Source organism: Myxine glutinosa, chromosome 8, assembly GCF_964187855.1.
Source record: "Myxine glutinosa chromosome 8, kmMyxGlut1.1, whole genome shotgun sequence".
NCBI lineage: Eukaryota > Metazoa > Chordata > Myxini > Myxiniformes > Myxinidae > Myxine > Myxine glutinosa.
Genome location: NC_136268.1, coordinates 128,503,395 through 128,519,530, shown reverse-complemented (window position 1 = coordinate 128,519,530; position 16,136 = coordinate 128,503,395). Strand labels below are relative to the sequence as shown.

At 42.9% G+C, this 16,136-nt stretch overlaps 8 non-coding genes across 8 annotated transcripts; all 8 read right to left on the bottom strand.

The window, feature by feature from the left end:
• Window positions 1–2,534: 2,534 nt before the first annotated feature.
• TRNAL-CAA (transfer RNA leucine (anticodon CAA)) lies at window positions 2,535–2,654 on the bottom strand. Its single transcript has 2 exons — window positions 2,617–2,654; window positions 2,535–2,580 (listed from the first exon to the last, which is right to left on the bottom strand). It is a non-coding gene; the product is annotated as a tRNA-Leu (tRNA).
• Window positions 2,655–4,133: 1,479 nt separating this feature from the next.
• TRNAL-CAA (transfer RNA leucine (anticodon CAA)) lies at window positions 4,134–4,253 on the bottom strand. The gene is made up of 2 exons: window positions 4,216–4,253; window positions 4,134–4,179 (listed from the first exon to the last, which is right to left on the bottom strand). It is a non-coding gene; the product is annotated as a tRNA-Leu (tRNA).
• A 1,318-nt stretch (window positions 4,254–5,571) lies between these two features.
• Window positions 5,572–5,691, bottom strand: TRNAL-CAA (transfer RNA leucine (anticodon CAA)). Its single transcript has 2 exons — window positions 5,654–5,691; window positions 5,572–5,617 (listed from the first exon to the last, which is right to left on the bottom strand). It is a non-coding gene; the product is annotated as a tRNA-Leu (tRNA).
• Window positions 5,692–8,366: 2,675 nt separating this feature from the next.
• TRNAL-CAA (transfer RNA leucine (anticodon CAA)) lies at window positions 8,367–8,485 on the bottom strand. Its single transcript has 2 exons — window positions 8,448–8,485; window positions 8,367–8,412 (listed from the first exon to the last, which is right to left on the bottom strand). It is a non-coding gene; the product is annotated as a tRNA-Leu (tRNA).
• Window positions 8,486–9,831: 1,346 nt separating this feature from the next.
• TRNAL-CAA (transfer RNA leucine (anticodon CAA)) lies at window positions 9,832–9,954 on the bottom strand. The gene is made up of 2 exons: window positions 9,917–9,954; window positions 9,832–9,878 (listed from the first exon to the last, which is right to left on the bottom strand). It is a non-coding gene; the product is annotated as a tRNA-Leu (tRNA).
• Window positions 9,955–11,574: 1,620 nt separating this feature from the next.
• TRNAL-CAA (transfer RNA leucine (anticodon CAA)) lies at window positions 11,575–11,694 on the bottom strand. The gene is made up of 2 exons: window positions 11,657–11,694; window positions 11,575–11,621 (listed from the first exon to the last, which is right to left on the bottom strand). It is a non-coding gene; the product is annotated as a tRNA-Leu (tRNA).
• A 1,250-nt stretch (window positions 11,695–12,944) lies between these two features.
• Window positions 12,945–13,064, bottom strand: TRNAL-CAA (transfer RNA leucine (anticodon CAA)). The gene is made up of 2 exons: window positions 13,027–13,064; window positions 12,945–12,990 (listed from the first exon to the last, which is right to left on the bottom strand). It is a non-coding gene; the product is annotated as a tRNA-Leu (tRNA).
• Window positions 13,065–14,543: 1,479 nt separating this feature from the next.
• Window positions 14,544–14,663, bottom strand: TRNAL-CAA (transfer RNA leucine (anticodon CAA)). The gene is made up of 2 exons: window positions 14,626–14,663; window positions 14,544–14,589 (listed from the first exon to the last, which is right to left on the bottom strand). It is a non-coding gene; the product is annotated as a tRNA-Leu (tRNA).
• Window positions 14,664–16,136: the final 1,473 nt, after the last annotated feature.

Sequence of the window (16,136 nt, the reverse complement as noted above, 5' to 3'; positions counted from 1 at the left end):
ATAATATCCTCAATTTGTACTAATTATTTGATTGTGGGTAAAGGAATTAATTTATCATAGTGGATTGTTAACAGCAGCCTGAAAATGTCCTGAGAGTGCATCCATGTAATCGGAAATCCCAGATTTGTTTTTACAAACAACATTTTGGTAGAGGTCTTGTGTGGACGAGCACTTCCTTGGTAGATAAAAAACGGTACTGCATGCTGGCAGCCACTTTTGCGGCCAGTTAGGCCAAACAAATTGAGAGGAAATTGTAGTTAAATACGTAAGTTACACATGGCTATTTGTAAAAAGGAAATTTGTTGAGATGGGAAACATTTTTCGAAGGTTTATTAAAGTGTTATAATATGACATGTGGCAAGGCAAACTATTGGATGGGGAAATTAGATCTGGTTATAGAATAAATTTATTGACCCCTTGAAGTTAATTCTTCGAATCATTGTTTCACTGGCATTTTTTGCTCACATTGGAAATAGTTTGGTAGAGCTTTGGTTAAAACCTTTGGTTGCGGTATCTTGGAATGAAATGATAAACCATAGGAGATTGATAAGAATAGAAAAAAATATGGACCCAAAATAGAAAGTTGGATTCATGCCTCTCATTGCAAGCAAGCACATGGGGCTAAGGTGGACGATCCCACAGAAAATGAGGCTGCACCTAGCAGCCCAGCAGAACATTCAGTGGCAGATAAATGATAGTCGTGATTTACAGTCATTTGAATTACATTTTAACACCCCTTGCATTGATAAACATTACATTTTCAACATGTGATATTCCTACTTGGGATAGTGACATTTATTTGCCTACATGACATACAATTACCTGCTGATATTAATACAACATGAGTGAAAAAATGTATCACAACTACATTCATGATCAGGGGATTGAGTTCAACCCCGGGAGATAGGGGGATCAGGGTAAGACAAATAATCTGATTTATGTTACATATTGAGGGATTTTCTTTATTTACCTTTTAGGAAGCTTGTTAGTTTGGTATATAATGTTGAATGTCATCAACATATAATTATGTCATAGGTATGAATATATACAAGGAGTAGCAGACTTGTTTGTTGGTTTAGTCGTTATATTGGCAATTGTTTTAGTGGTGGCTTGCTTGAAAGCCTTAGTGACGGTGTGTTTGAATAAGGTAACCAACAACACGATGATAACGCATGAAGTGACAAATGAGGAAAGAAATGTGGAACCACAAGAGGAAGACTTTTATGGCGACATAAATACTGAGATTAAAAGATTAAATCAAGTGATGTTGCAAATGAATACAGTAGAATTAAGATAATGGCATAACGACAATGTTATGAGTTGTGTCAATTACAAGATCAGTGAACTCATATCACCACGAGTGACACACTGTTAAAAAAAAAAAAAAAAAGGGAAAAGAAAAAGTGGAGAGGAATTATGGTAATAATACATTATGCTTAATTTGTTGGTTTGGAAAAATTGCTGTTGGGAATTAGATATTCCCGTTTGTGATTGTAATCATATACAATTTATTTTCTTAGAGTAGTGCTAAAATACCTGCATGAGTTAATTTTTGAACTATATTAGTTGAACGATTTTGAAAATGCTTTCAAAATACCCCAAATACCCTAAAAGACCCAAAAGACCATGAAGACCCATACTACCCAAAATATCCCAAAGATTCAAAATACCCTGAAGATCCAAAAGACCCTGAAGACACTTAAAGATCCAAAAGACATGAAGACCAAAAATTTCCAAAATATCCTGAAGACCCAAAATACCCCAAATACCCTAAAAGACCCAAAAGACCACGAAGACCCATAATACCCAAAAGATCCCGAAGATCCAAAATACCCTGAAGATCCAAAAGACCCTGTAGACACTTAAAGATCCAAAAGACATGAAGACCAAAAATTTACAAAATACCCCAAAGACCCTTAAAAACCACGAAGACCCAAAATATCCCGCAGATCCGAAAAGACCATGGATACCCAAAATACCCCGATGACCCTTTAAACCCAAAAAGCCCCAAAATATCCCGAAGACCCAATATATGCAAAAGATGCTGAAGACCCTGAAGACCCAGAGTGTGAGGGATGAGTGAGTCGATTGTGAAAAATGAGTTAGTTGAGTGTGAACTGTGAGGTCTGAGTGAGTCGAGTGTGAACTGTGAACTCTGAGTTAGTCGAGTGTGAGGGAAGCGTGATTTGGGTGGAGGTGAGGAGTCGAATGGGGAGGGTGAAAATGAGAGCAAAGAGGGTACGGATGAGGATGAGGTGATGGGAGAAAGATGTTTGTGTGTGTGTATGTTTGAGTGTGCATGCGTTTGAGAGTGTGGGTGTGTATGTGCGTGTGTGGGTTCGTGTGCAAAGATCTGCGAGACCAACTGGGTCTGACTGACTGAATGCAACCGAGGTTGTGAATCCATGAATTGATATATATCCACTGATGTGGATCTGTGACTGACCGTGGTTGTGGATCTGGCGTTCACGTCCATCTTTGCAAATTAATATGGCTCGACGAAAATTTTTATAATTACATTGGAAAGAAAATAGTGTCAGAAGTGGGATTCGAACCCACGCCTCCATGGGGAGACCAGAATACCCACCCATGGAAGCACATGGAAAGCTTGAGAGCCTTGAGTCTGGCACCTTAGACTGCTCGGCCATCCTGATACTTCTAAAGTGCGTCATACCCTCCAAATAAGTTACTGACACGCATCCAAGACAAAATACCCTGAAGACACTTGAAGTTCCAAAAGACCATGAAGACCCAAATGCCCAAAATACCCCAAAGACCCAAAATACCCTGAAGACCGATAATACCCAAAAGATCCTGAAGATCCAACATACCCTGAAGACCCAAAATACCCTGAAGACCTTAAAGATCCAAAATACCCCGAAGACCCATAATACCCAAAACATCCTGAAGACCCTGAAGACACTTACAGATCCAAAAGACATGAAGACCCAAAATCTCAAAATACCCCAAATACCCTAAAAGACCCAAAAGACCATGAAGACACATACTACCCAAAAGATCCCGAAGATCCAAAATACCCAGAAGATCCAAAAGACCCTGAAGACACTTAAAGATCCAAAAGACATGAAGACCAAAAATTCCCAAAATATCCTGAAGACCCTGAAGACACTTACAGATCCAAAAGACATGAAGACCCAAAATACCCCAAATACCCTAAAAGACCCAAAAGACCACGAAGACCCATAATACCCAAAAGATCCCGAAGATCCAAAATAACCTGAAGATCCAAAAGACCCTGAAGACACTTAAAGATCCAAAAGACATGAAGACCAAAAATTTCCAAAATATCCTGAAGACCCAAAATACCCCAAATACCCTAAAAGAGCCAAAAGACCACGAAGACCCATAATACCCAAAAGATCCCGAAGATCCAAAATACCCTGAAGATCCAAAAGACCCTGAAGACACTTAAAGATCCAAAAGACATGAAGACCAAAAATTTCCAAAATACCCCAAAGACCCTTAAAAACCACGAAGACCCAAAATATCTCGAAGATCCGAAAAGACCATGGATACCCAAAATACCCCGATGACCCTTCAAACCCAAAAAGCCCCAAAATATCCCGAAGACCCAATATATGCAAAAGATGCTGAAGACCCTGAAGACCCAGAGTGTGAGGGATGAGTGAGTCGATTGTGAAAAATGAGTTAGTTGAGTGTGAACTGTGAGGTCTGAGTTAGTCGAGTGTGAAAAATGAGTGAGTCGAGTGTGAACTGTGAACTCTGAGTTAGTCGAGTGTGAGGGAAGCGTGATTTGGGTGGAGGTGAGGAGTCAAATGGGGAGGGTGAAAATGAGAGCAAAGAGGGTACGGATGAGGATGAGGTGATGGGAGAAAGATGTTTGTGTGTGTGCGTGTGTGTGTATGTTTGAGTGTGCATGCGTTTGAGAGTGTGGGTGTGTATGTGCGTGTGTGTGTTCGTGTGCAAAGATCTGCGAGACCAACTGGGTCTGACTGCCTGAATGCAACCGAAGTTGTGAATCCATTAATTGATATAAATCCACTGATGTGGATCTGTGACTGACCGTGGTTGTGGATCTGGCGTTCATGTCCATCTTTGCAAAATAATATGGCTCGACGAAAATTTTTATAATTACATTAAAAAGAAAATAATGTCAGAAGTGGGATTCGAACCCACGCCTCCATGGGGAGACCAGAATACCCACCCATGGAAGCACATGGAAAGCTTGGGAGCCTTGAGTCTGGTGCCTGAGACTGCTCGGCCATCCTGACACTTTGAAAGTGTGTCATACCCTCAAAATAAGTTACTGACACGCATCCAAGACAAAATACCCTGAAGACACTTGAAGTTCCAAAAGACCATGAAGACCCAAAATGCCCAAAATACCCCAAAGACCCAAAATATCCTGAAGACCGATAATACCCAAAAGATCCTGAAGACCCAACATACCCTGAAGCCCCAAAATACCCTGAAGACCTTAAAGATCCAAAATACCCTGAAGACCTATAACACCAAAAACATCCTGAAGACCCTGAAGACACGTACGGATCCAAAAGACATGAAGACCCAAAATTCTCAAAATACCCCAAATACCCTAAAAGACCCAAAAGACCATGAAGACACATACTACCAAAAAGATCCAGAAGATCCAAAATACCCAGAAGATCCAAAAGACCCTGAAGACACTTAAAGATCCAAAAGACATGAAGACCAAAAATTCCCAAAATATCCTGAAGACCCTGAAGACACTTACAGATCCAAAAGACATGAAGACCCAAAATACCCCAAATACCCTAAAATACCCAAAAGACCACGAAGACCCATAATACCCAAAAGATCCCGAAGATCCAAAATACCCTGAAGATCCAAAAGACCCTGAAGACACTTAAAGATCCAAAAGACATGAAGACCAAAAATTTCCAAAATACCCCAAAGACCCTTAAAAACCACGAAGACCCAAAATATCCCGAAGATCCGAAAACACCATGGATACCCAAAATACCCCGATGACCCTTCAAACCCAAAAAGCCGCAAAATATCCCGAAGACCCAATATATGCAAAAGATGCTGAAGACCCTGAAGACCCAGAGTGTGAGGGATGAGTGAGTCGATTGTAAAAAATGAGTTAGTTGAGTGTGAACTGTGAGGTCTGAGTCAGTCGAGTGTGAAAAATGAGTTAGTCGAGTGTGAACTGTGAACTCTGGGTTAGTCGAGTGTGAGGGAAGCGTGATTTGGGTGGAGGTGAGGAGTCGAGTGGTGAGGGTGAAAATGAGAGCAAAGAGGGAACGGATGAGGATGAGGTGAAAGGAGAAAGATGTTTGTGTGTGTGCGTGTGTGTGTATGTTTGAGTGTGCATGCGTTTGAGAGTGTGGGTGTGTATGTGCGCGTGTGGGTTCGTGTGCAAAGATCTGCGAGACCAACTGGGTCTGACTGACTGAATGCAACCGAGGTTGTGAATCCATTAATTGATATATATCCACTGATGTGGATCTGTGACTGACCGTGGTTGTGGATCTGGCGTTCACGTCCATCTTTGCAAATTAATATGGCTCGACGAAAATTTTTATAATTACATTAGAAAGAAAATAGTGTCAGAAGTGGGATTCGAACCCACGCCTCCATGGGGAGACCAGAATACCCACCCATGGAAGCACATGGAAAGCTTGAGAGCCTTGAGTCTGGCACCTTAGACTGCTCGGCCATCCTGACACTTCTAAAGTGCGTCATACCCTCCAAATAAGTTACTGACACGCATCCAAGACAAAATACCCTGAAGACACTTGAAGTTCCAAAAGACCATGAAGACCCAAATGCCCAAAATACCCCAAAGACCCAAAATATCCTGAAGATCCAACATACCCTGAAGACCCAAAATACGCTGAAGACCTTAAAGATCCAAAATACCCCGAAGACCCATAATACCCAAAACATCCTGAAGACCCTGAAGACACTTACAGATCCAAAAGACATGAAGACCCAAAATTCTCAAAATACCCCAAATACCCTAAAAGACCCAAAAGACCATGAAGACACATACTACCCAAAAGATCCCGAAGATCCAAAATACCCAGAAGATCCAAAAGACCCTGAAGACACTTAAAGATCCAAAAGACATGAAGACCAAAAATTCCCAAAATATCCTGAAGACCCTGAAGACACTTACAGATCCAAAAGACATGAAGACCCAAAATACCCCAAATACCCTAAAAGACCCAAAAGACCACGAAGACCCGTAATACCCAAAATATCCCGAAGATCCAAAATACCCTGAAGATCCAAAAGACCCTGAAGACACTTAAAGAACCAAAAGACATGAAGACCAAAAATGCCCAAAATACCCCAAAGACCCTTAAAAACCACGAAGACCCAAAATATCCCGAAGATCCGAAAAGACCACGGATACCCAAAATACCCCGATGACCCTTCAAACCCAAAAAGCCCCAAAATATCCCGAAGACACAATATATGCAAAAGATGCTGAAGACCCTGAAGACCCACAGTGTGAGGGATGAGTGAGTCGATTGTGAAAAATGAGTTAGTTGAGTGTGAACTGTGAGGTCTGAGTTAGTCGAGTGTGAAAAATGAGTTCGTCGAGTGTGAACTGTGAAGTCTGAGTTAGTCGAGTGTGAGGGAAGCGTGATTTGGGTGGAGGTGAGGAGTCGAATGGTGAGGGTGAAAATTAGAGCAAAGAGGGAACGGATGAGGATGAGGTGATAGGAGAAAGATGTTTGTGTGTGTGCGTGTGTGTGTATGTTTGAGTGTGCATGCGTTTGAGAGTGTGGGTGTGTATGTGCGTGTGTGTGTTCGTGTGCAAAGATCTGCGAGACCAACTGGGTCTGACTGCCTGAATGCAACCGAGGTTGTGAATCCATAAATTGATATAAATCCACTGATGTGGATCTGTGACTGACCGTGGTTGTGGATCTGGCGTTCATGTCCATCTCTGCAAAATAATATGGCTCGACGAAAATTTTTATAATTACATTAGGAAGAAAATAGTGTCAGAGGTGGGATTCGAACCCATGCCTCCATGGGGAGACCAGAATGCACGCCCAGGGAAGCACGTGGAAATGCTTGAGGGCCTTGAGTCTCATGCCTTAGACCACTCGGCCATCCTGACACTTCTAAAGTGTGTCACACCCTCCAAATAAGTTACTGACACGCATCCAAGACAAAATACCCTGAAGACACTTGACGTTCCAAAAGACCATGAAGACCCAAAATGCCCAAAAGACCCAAAATACCCTGAAGACCGATAATATCCAAAAGATCCTGAAGACCCAACATACCCTGAAGACCCAAAAGACCCTGAAGACCTTAAAGATCCAAAATACCCCAAAGACCCATAATACCCAAAACATCCTGAAGACCCTGAAGATACTTACAGATCCAAAAGACATGAAGACCCAAAATTCTTAAAATACCCCAAATACCCTAAAAGACCCAAAAGACCATGAAGACCCATACTACCCAAAAGATCCCGAAGATCCAAAATACCCTGAAGATCCAAAAGACCCTGAAGACACTTAAAGATCCAAAAGACATGAAGACCAAAAATTTCCAAAATATCCTGAAGACCCAAAATACCCTAAAAGACCCAAAAGACCACGAAGACCCATAATACCCAAAAGATCCCGAAGATCCAAAATACCCTGAAGATCCAAAAGACCCTGTAGACACTTAAAGATCCAAAAGACATGAAGACCAAAAATTTCCAAAATACCCCAAAGACCCTTAAAAACCACGAAGACCCAAAATATCCTGAAGATCCGAAAAGACCATGGAGACCCAAAATACCCCGATGACCCTTTAAACCCAAAAAGCCCCAAAATATCCCAAAGACCCAATATATGCAAAAGATGCTGAAGACCCTGAAGACCCAGAGTGTGAGGGATGAGCGAGTCGATTGTGAAAAATGAGTTAGTTGAGTGTGAACTGTGAGGTCTGAGTTAGTCGAGTGTGAAAAATGAGTGAGTCGAGTGTGAACTGTGAACTCTGAGTTAGTCGAGTGTGAGGGAAGCGTGATTTGGGTGGAGGTGAGGAGTCGAATGGGGAGGGTGAAAATGAGAGCAAAGAGGGTACTGATGAGGATGAGGTGATGGGAGAAAGATGTTTGTGTGTGTGCGTGTGTGTGTATGTTTGAGTGTGCATGCGTTTGAGAGTGTGGGTGTGTATGTGCGTGTGTGGGTTCTTGTGCAAAGATCTGCGAGACCAACTGGGTCTGACTGACTGAATGCAACCGAGGTTGTGAATCCATGAATTGATATATATCCACTGATGTGGATCTGTGACTGACCGTGGTTGTGGATCTGGCGTTCATGTCCATCTTTGCAAAATAATATGGCTCGACGAAAATTTTTATAATTACATTAGAAAGAAAATAGTGTCAGAAGTGGGATTCGAACCCACGCCTCCATGGGGAGGCCAGAATACCCACCCATGGAGGCACATGGAAAGTTGAGAGCCTTGAGTCTGGTGCCTTAAACCACTCGGCCATCCTGACACTTCTAAAGTGCGTCACACCCTCCAAATAAGTTACTGACACGCATCCAAGACAAAATACCCTGAAGACACTTGAAGTTCCAAAAGACCATGAAGACCCAAAATGCCCAAAAGACCCAAAATACCCTGAAGACCGATAATACCCAAAAGATCCTGAAGACCCAACATACCCTGAAGACCCAAAAGACCCTGAAGACCTCAAAGATCCAAAATACCCCGAAGACCCATAATACCCAAAACATCCTGAAGACCCTGAAGATACTTACAGATCCAAAAGACATGAAGACCCAAAATTCTCAAAATACCCCAAATACCCTAAAAGACCCAAAAGACCATGAAGACCCATACTACCCAAAAGATCCCGGAGATCCAAAATACCCTGAAGATCCAAAAGACCCTGTAGACACTTAAAGATCAAAAAGACATGAAGACCAAAAATTTCCAAAATATCCTGAAGACCCAAAATACCCCAAATACCCTAAAAGACCCAAAAGACCACGAAGACCCATAATACCCAAAAGATCCCGAAGATCCAAAATACCCTGAAGATCCAAAAGACCCTGCAGACACTTAAAGATCAAAAAGACATGAAGACCAACAATTTCCAAAATACCCCAAAGACCCTTAAAAACCACGAAGACCCAAAATATCCCGAAGATCCGAAAAGACCATGGATACCCAAAATACCCCGATGACCCTTTAAACCCAAAAAGCCCCAAAATATCCCAAAGACCCAATATATGCAAAAGATGCTGAAGACCCTGAAGACCCAGAGTGTGAGGGATGAGTGAGTCGATTGTGAAAAATGAGTTAGTTGAGTGTGAACTGTGAGGTCTGAGTTAGTCGAGTGTGAAAAATGAGTGAGTCGAGTGTGAACTGTGAACTCTGAGTTAGTCGAGTGTGAAAACTGAGTTAGTCGAGGGTGAAAAATGAGTGAGTCGAGTGTGAACTGTGAACTCTGAGTTAGTCGAGTGTGAGGGAAGCGTGATTTGGGTGGAGGTGAGGAGTCGAGTGGTGAGGGTGAAAATGAGAGCAAAGAGGGTACGGATGAGGATGAGGTGATGGGAGAAAGATGTTTGTGTGTGTGCATGTGTGTGTATGTTTGAGTGTGCATGCGTTTGAGAGAGTGGGTGTGTATGTGCGTGTGTGGGTTAGTGTGCAAAGATCTGCGAGACCAACTGGGTCTGACTGCCTGAATGCAACCGAGGTTGTGAATCCATTAATTGATATATATCCACTGATGTGGATCTGTGACTGACCGTGGTTGTGGATCTGGCGTTCACGTCCATCTTTGCAAATTAATATGGGTCGACGAAAATTTTTATAATTACATTAGAAAGAAAATAGTGTCAGAAGTGGGTTTCGAACCCACGCCTCCATGAAGGAGACCAGAACACCCACCAATGGAAGCCACATGGAAAGACCTGAGAGCCTTGAGTCTGGCGCCTTTGACCACTCGGCCATCCTGACACTTCTAAAGTGTGTCACACCCTCCAAATAAGTTACTGACACGCATCCAAGACAAAATACCCTGAAGACACTTGAAGTTCCAAAAGACCATGAAGATCCAAATGCCCAAAATACCCCAAAGACCCAAAATACCCTGAAGACCGATAATACCCAAAAGATCCTGAAGATCCAACATACCCTGAAGACCCAAAATACCCTGAAGACCTTAAAGATCCAAAATACCCTGAAGACCCATAATACCCAAACCATCCTGAAGACACTTACAGATCCAAAAGACATGAAGACCCAAAATTCTCAAAATACCCCAAATACCCTAAAATACCCAAAAGACCATGAAGACACATACTACCCAAAAGATCCTGAAGATCCAAAATACCCAGAAGATCCAAAGGACCCTGAAGACACTTAAAGATCCAAAAGACATGAAGACCAAAAATTCCCAAAATATCCTGAAGACCCTGAAGACACTTACAGATCCAAAAGACATGAAGACCCAAAATACCCCAAATACCCTAAAAGACCCAAAAGACCACGAAGATCCATAATACCCAAAAGATCCCGAAGATCCAAAATACCCTGAAGATCCAAAAGACCCTGAAGACACTTAAAGAACCAAAAGACATGAAGACCAAAAATTTCCAAAATACCCCAAAGACCCTTAAAAACCACGAAGACCCAAAATATCCCGAAGATCCGAAAAGACCACGGATACCCAAAATACCCCGATGACCCTTCAAACCCAAAAAGCCCCAAAATATCCCGAAGACCGAATATATGCAAAAGATGCTGAAGACCCTGAAGACCCACAGTGTGAGGGATGAGTGAGTCGATTGTGAAAAATGAGTTAGTTGAGTGTGAACTGTGAGGTCTGAGTTAGTCGAGTGTGAAAAATGAGTTCGTCGAGTGTGAACTGTGAAGTCTGAGTTAGTCGAGTGTGAGGGAAGCGTGATTTGGGTGGAGGTGAGGAGTCGAGTGGTGAGGGTGAAAATGAGAGAAAAGAGGGTACGGATGAGGATGAGGTGATGGGAGAAAGATGTTTGCGTGTGTGCGTGTGTGTGTATGTTTGAGTGTGCATGCGTTTGAGAGTGTGGGTGTGTATGTGCGTGTGTGTGTTCGTGTGCAAAGATCTGCGAGACCAACTGCGAGACCAACTCACTAAAGTGAGTGTGAACTGTGAGGTCTGAGTTAGTCGAGTGTGAAAAATGAGTTAGTCGAGTGTGAACTGTGAAGTCTGAGTTAGTCGAGTGTGAGGGAAGCGTGATTTGGGTGGAGGTGAGGAGTCGAGTGGTGAGGGTGAAAATGAGAGCAAAGAGGGACCGGATGAGGATGAGGTGATAGGAGAAAGATGTTTGTGTGTGTGCGTGTGTGTGTATGTTTGAGTGTGCATGCGTTTGAGAGTGTGGGTGTGTATGTGCGTGTGTGTGTTCGTGTGCAAAGATCTGCGAGACCAACTGGGTCTGACTGCCTGAATGCAACCGAGGTTGTGAATCCATGAATTGATATAAATCCACTGATGTGGATCTGTGACTGACCGTGGTTGTGGATCTGGCGTTCATGTCCATCTTTGCAAAATAATATGGCTCGACGAAAATTTTTATAATTACATTAGAAAGAAAATAGTGTCAGAAGTGGGATTCGAACCCACGCCTCCATGGAGGAGACCAGAACACCCACCCATGGAAGCACATGGAAAGTTGAGAGCCTTAAATCTGGTGCCTTAGACCACTCGGCCATCCTGACACTCCTAAAGTGTGTCACAACCTCCAAATAATATACTGACACGCATCCAAGACAAAATACCCTGAAGACACTTGAAGTTCCAAAAGACCATGAAGACCCAAAATGCCCAAAAGACCCAAAATACCCTGAAGACCGATAATACCCAAAAGATCCTGAAGACCCAACATACCCTGAAGACCCAAAAGACCCTGAAGACCTTAAAGATCCAAAATACCCCGAAGACTCATAATACCCAAAACATCCTGAAGACCCTGAAGATACTTACAGATCCAAAAGACATGAAGACCCAAAATTCTCAAAATACCCCAAATACCCTAAAAGACCCAAAAGACCATGAAGACCCATACTACCCAAAATATCCCAAAGATCCAAAATACCCTGAAGATCCAAAAGACCCTGAAGACACTTAAAGATCCAAAAGACATGAAGACCAAAAATTTCCAAAATATCCTGAAGACCCAAAATACCCCAAATACCCTAAAAGACCCAAAAGACCACGAAGACCCATAATACCCAAAAGATCCCGAAGATCCAAAATACCCTGAAGATCCAAAAGACCCTGTAGACACTTAAAGATCCAAAAGACATGAAGACCAAAAATTTCCAAAATACCCCAAAGACCCTTAAAAACCACGAAGACCCAAAATATCCCGCAGATCCGAAAAGACCATGGATACCCAAAATACCCCGATGACCCTTTAAACCCAAAAGCCCCAAAATATCCCGAAGACCCAATATATGCAAAAGATGCTGAAGACCCTGAAGACCCAGAGTGTGAGGGATGAGTGAGTCGATTGTGAAAAATGAGTTAGTTGAGTGTGAACTGTGAGGTCTGAGTGAGTCGAGTGTGAACTGGGAACTCTGAGTTAGTCGAGTGTGAGGGAAGCGTGATTTGGGTGGAGGTGAGGAGTCGAATGGGGAGGGTGAAAATGAGAGCAAAGAGGGCACGGATGAGGATGAGGTGATGGGAGAAAGATGTTTGTGTGTGTGCGTGTGTGTGTATGTTTGAGTGTGCATGCGTTTGAGAGTGTGGGTGTGTATGTGCGTGTGTGGGTTCGTGTGCAAAGATCTGCGAGACCAACTGGGTCTGACTGACTGAATGCAAACGAGGTTGTGAATCCATGAATTGATATATATCCACTGATGTGGATCTGTGACTGACCGTGGTTGTGGATCTGGCGTTCACGTCCATCTTTGCAAATTAATATGGCTCGACGAAATTTTTTATAATTACATTGGAAAGAAAATAGTGTCAGAAGTGGGATTCGAACCCACGCCTCCATGGGGAGACCAGAATACCCACCCATGGAAGCACATGGAAAGCTTGAGAGCCTTGAGTCTGGCACCTTAGACTGCTCGGCCATCCTGATACTTCTAAAGTGCGTCATACCCTCCAAATAAGTTACTGACACGCATCCAAGACAAAATACCCTGAAGACACTTGAAGTTCCAAAAGACCATGAAGACCCAAATGCCCAAAATACCCCAAAGACCCAAAATACCCTGAAGACCGATAATACCCAAAAGATCCTGAAGATCCAACATACCCTGAAGACCCAAAATACCCTGAAGACCTTAAAGATCCAAAATACCCCGAAGACCCATAATACCCAAAACATCCTGAAGACCCTGAAGACACTTACAGATCCAAAAGACATGAAGACCCAAAATCTCAAAATACCCCAAATACCCTAAAAGACCCAAAAGACCATGAAGACACATACTACCCAAAAGATCCCGAAGATCCAAAATACCCAGAAGATCCAAAAGACCCTGAAGACACTTAAAGATCCAAAAGACATGAAGACCAAAAATTCCCAAAATATCCTGAAGACCCTGAAGACACTTACAGATCCAAAAGACATGAAGACCCAAAATACCCCAAATACCCTAAAAGACCCAAAAGACCACGAAGACCCATAATACCCAAAAGATCCCGAAGATCCAAAATAACCTGAAGATCCAAAAGACCCTGAAGACACTTAAAGATCCAAAAGACATGAAGACCAAAAATTTCCAAAATATCCTGAAGACCCAAAATACCCCAAATACCCTAAAAGAGCCAAAAGACCACGAAGACCCATAATACCCAAAAGATCCCGAAGATCCAAAATACCCTGAAGATCCAAAAGACCCTGAAGACACTTAAAGATCCAAAAGACATGAAGACCAAAAATTTCCAAAATACCGCAAAGACCCTTAAAAACCACGAAGACCCAAAATATCTCGAAGATCCGAAAAGACCATGGATACCCAAAATACCCCGATGACCCTTCAAACCCAAAAAGCCCCAAAATATCCCGAAGACCCAATATATGCAAAAGATGCTGAAGACCCTGAAGACCCAGAGTGTGAGGGATGAGTGAGTCGATTGTGAAAAATGAGTTAGTTGAGTGTGAACTGTGAGGTCTGAGTTAGTCGAGTGTGAAAAATGAGTGAGTCGAGTGTGAACTGTGAACTCTGAGTTAGTCGAGTGTGAGGGAAGCGTGATTTGGGTGGAGGTGAGGAGTCGAATGGGGAGGGTGAAAATGAGAGCAAAGAGGGTACGGATGAGGATGAGGTGATGGGAGAAAGATGTTTGTGTGTGTGCGTGTGTGTGTATGTTTGAGTGTGCATGCGTTTGAGAGTGTGGGTGTGTATGTGCGTGTGTGTGTTCTTGTGCAAAGATCTGCGAGACCAACTGGGTCTGACTGCCTGAATGCAACCGAAGTTGTGAATCCATTAATTGATATAAATCCACTGATGTGGATCTGTGACTGACCGTGGTTGTGGATCTGGCGTTCATGTCCATCTTTGCAAAATAATATGGCTCGACGAAAATTTTTATAATTACATTAAAAAGAAAATAATGTCAGAAGTGGGATTCGAACCCACGCCTCCATGGGGAGACCAGAATACCCACCCATGGAAGCACATGGAAAGCTTGGGAGCCTTGAGTCTGGCGCCTTAGACTGCTCGGCCATCCTGACACTTTGAAAGTGTGTCATACCCTCAAAATAAGTTACTGACACGCATCCAAGACAAAATACCCTGAAGACACTTGAAGTTCCAAAAGACCATGAAGACCCAAAATGCCCAAAATACCCCAAAGACCCAAAATACCCTGAAGACCTTAAAGATCCAAAATACCCTGAAGACCTATAACACCAAAAACATCCTGAAGACCCTGAAGACACGTACGGATCCAAAAGACATGAAGACCCAAAATTCTCAAAATACCCCAAATACCCTAAAAGACCCAAAAGACCATGAAGACACATACTACCAAAAAGATCCAGAAGATCCAAAATACCCAGAAGATCCAAAAGACCTTGAAGACACTTAAAGATCCATAAGACATGAAGACCAAAAATTCCCAAAATATCCTGAAGACCCTGAAGACACTTACAGATCCAAAAGACATGAAGACCCAAAATACCCCAAATACCCTAAAATACCCAAAAGACCACGAAGACCCATAATACCCAAAAGATCCCGAAGATCCAAAATACCCTGAAGATCCAAAAGACCCTGAAGACACTTAAAGATCCAAAAGACATGAAGACCAAAAATTTCCAAAATACCCCAAAGACCCTTAAAAACCACGAAGACCCAAAATATCCCGAAGATCCGAAAACACCATGGATACCCAAAATACCCCGATGACCCTTCAAACCCAAAAAGCCGCAAAATATCCCGAAGACCCAATATATGCAAAAGATGCTGAAGACCCTGAAGACCCAGAGTGTGAGGGATGAGTGAGTCGATTGTAAAAAATGAGTTAGTTGAGTGTGAACTGTGAGGTCTGAGTCAGTCGAGTGTGAAAAATGAGTTAGTCGAGTGTGAACTGTGAACTCTGGGTTAGTCGAGTGTGAGGGAAGCGTGATTTGGGTGGAGGTGAGGAGTCGAGTGGTGAGGGTGAAAATGAGAGCAAAGAGGGAACGGATGAGGATGAGGTGAAAGGAGAAAGATGTTTGTGTGTGTGCGTGTGTGTGTATGTTTGAGTGTGCATGCGTTTGAGAGTGTGGGTGTGTATGTGCGCGTGTGGGTTCGTGTGCAAAGATCTGCGAGACCAACTGGGTCTGACTGCCTGAATGCAACCGAGGTTGTGAATCCATAAATTGATATAAATCCACTGATGTGGATCTGTGACTGACCGTGGTTGTGGATCTGGCGTTCATGTCCATCTCTGCAAAATAATATGGCTCGACGAAAATTTTTATAATTACATTGGAGAGAAAATAGTGTCAGAGGTGGGATTCGAACCCATGCCTCCATGGGGAGACCAGAATGCATGCCCAGGGAAGCACGTGGAAATGCTTGAAGGCCTTGAGTCTCATGCCTTAGACCACTCGGCCATCCTGACACTTCTAAAGTGTGTCACACCCTCCAAATAAGTTACTGACACGCATCCAAGACAAAATACCCTGAAGACACTTGACGTTCCAAAAGACCATGAAGAC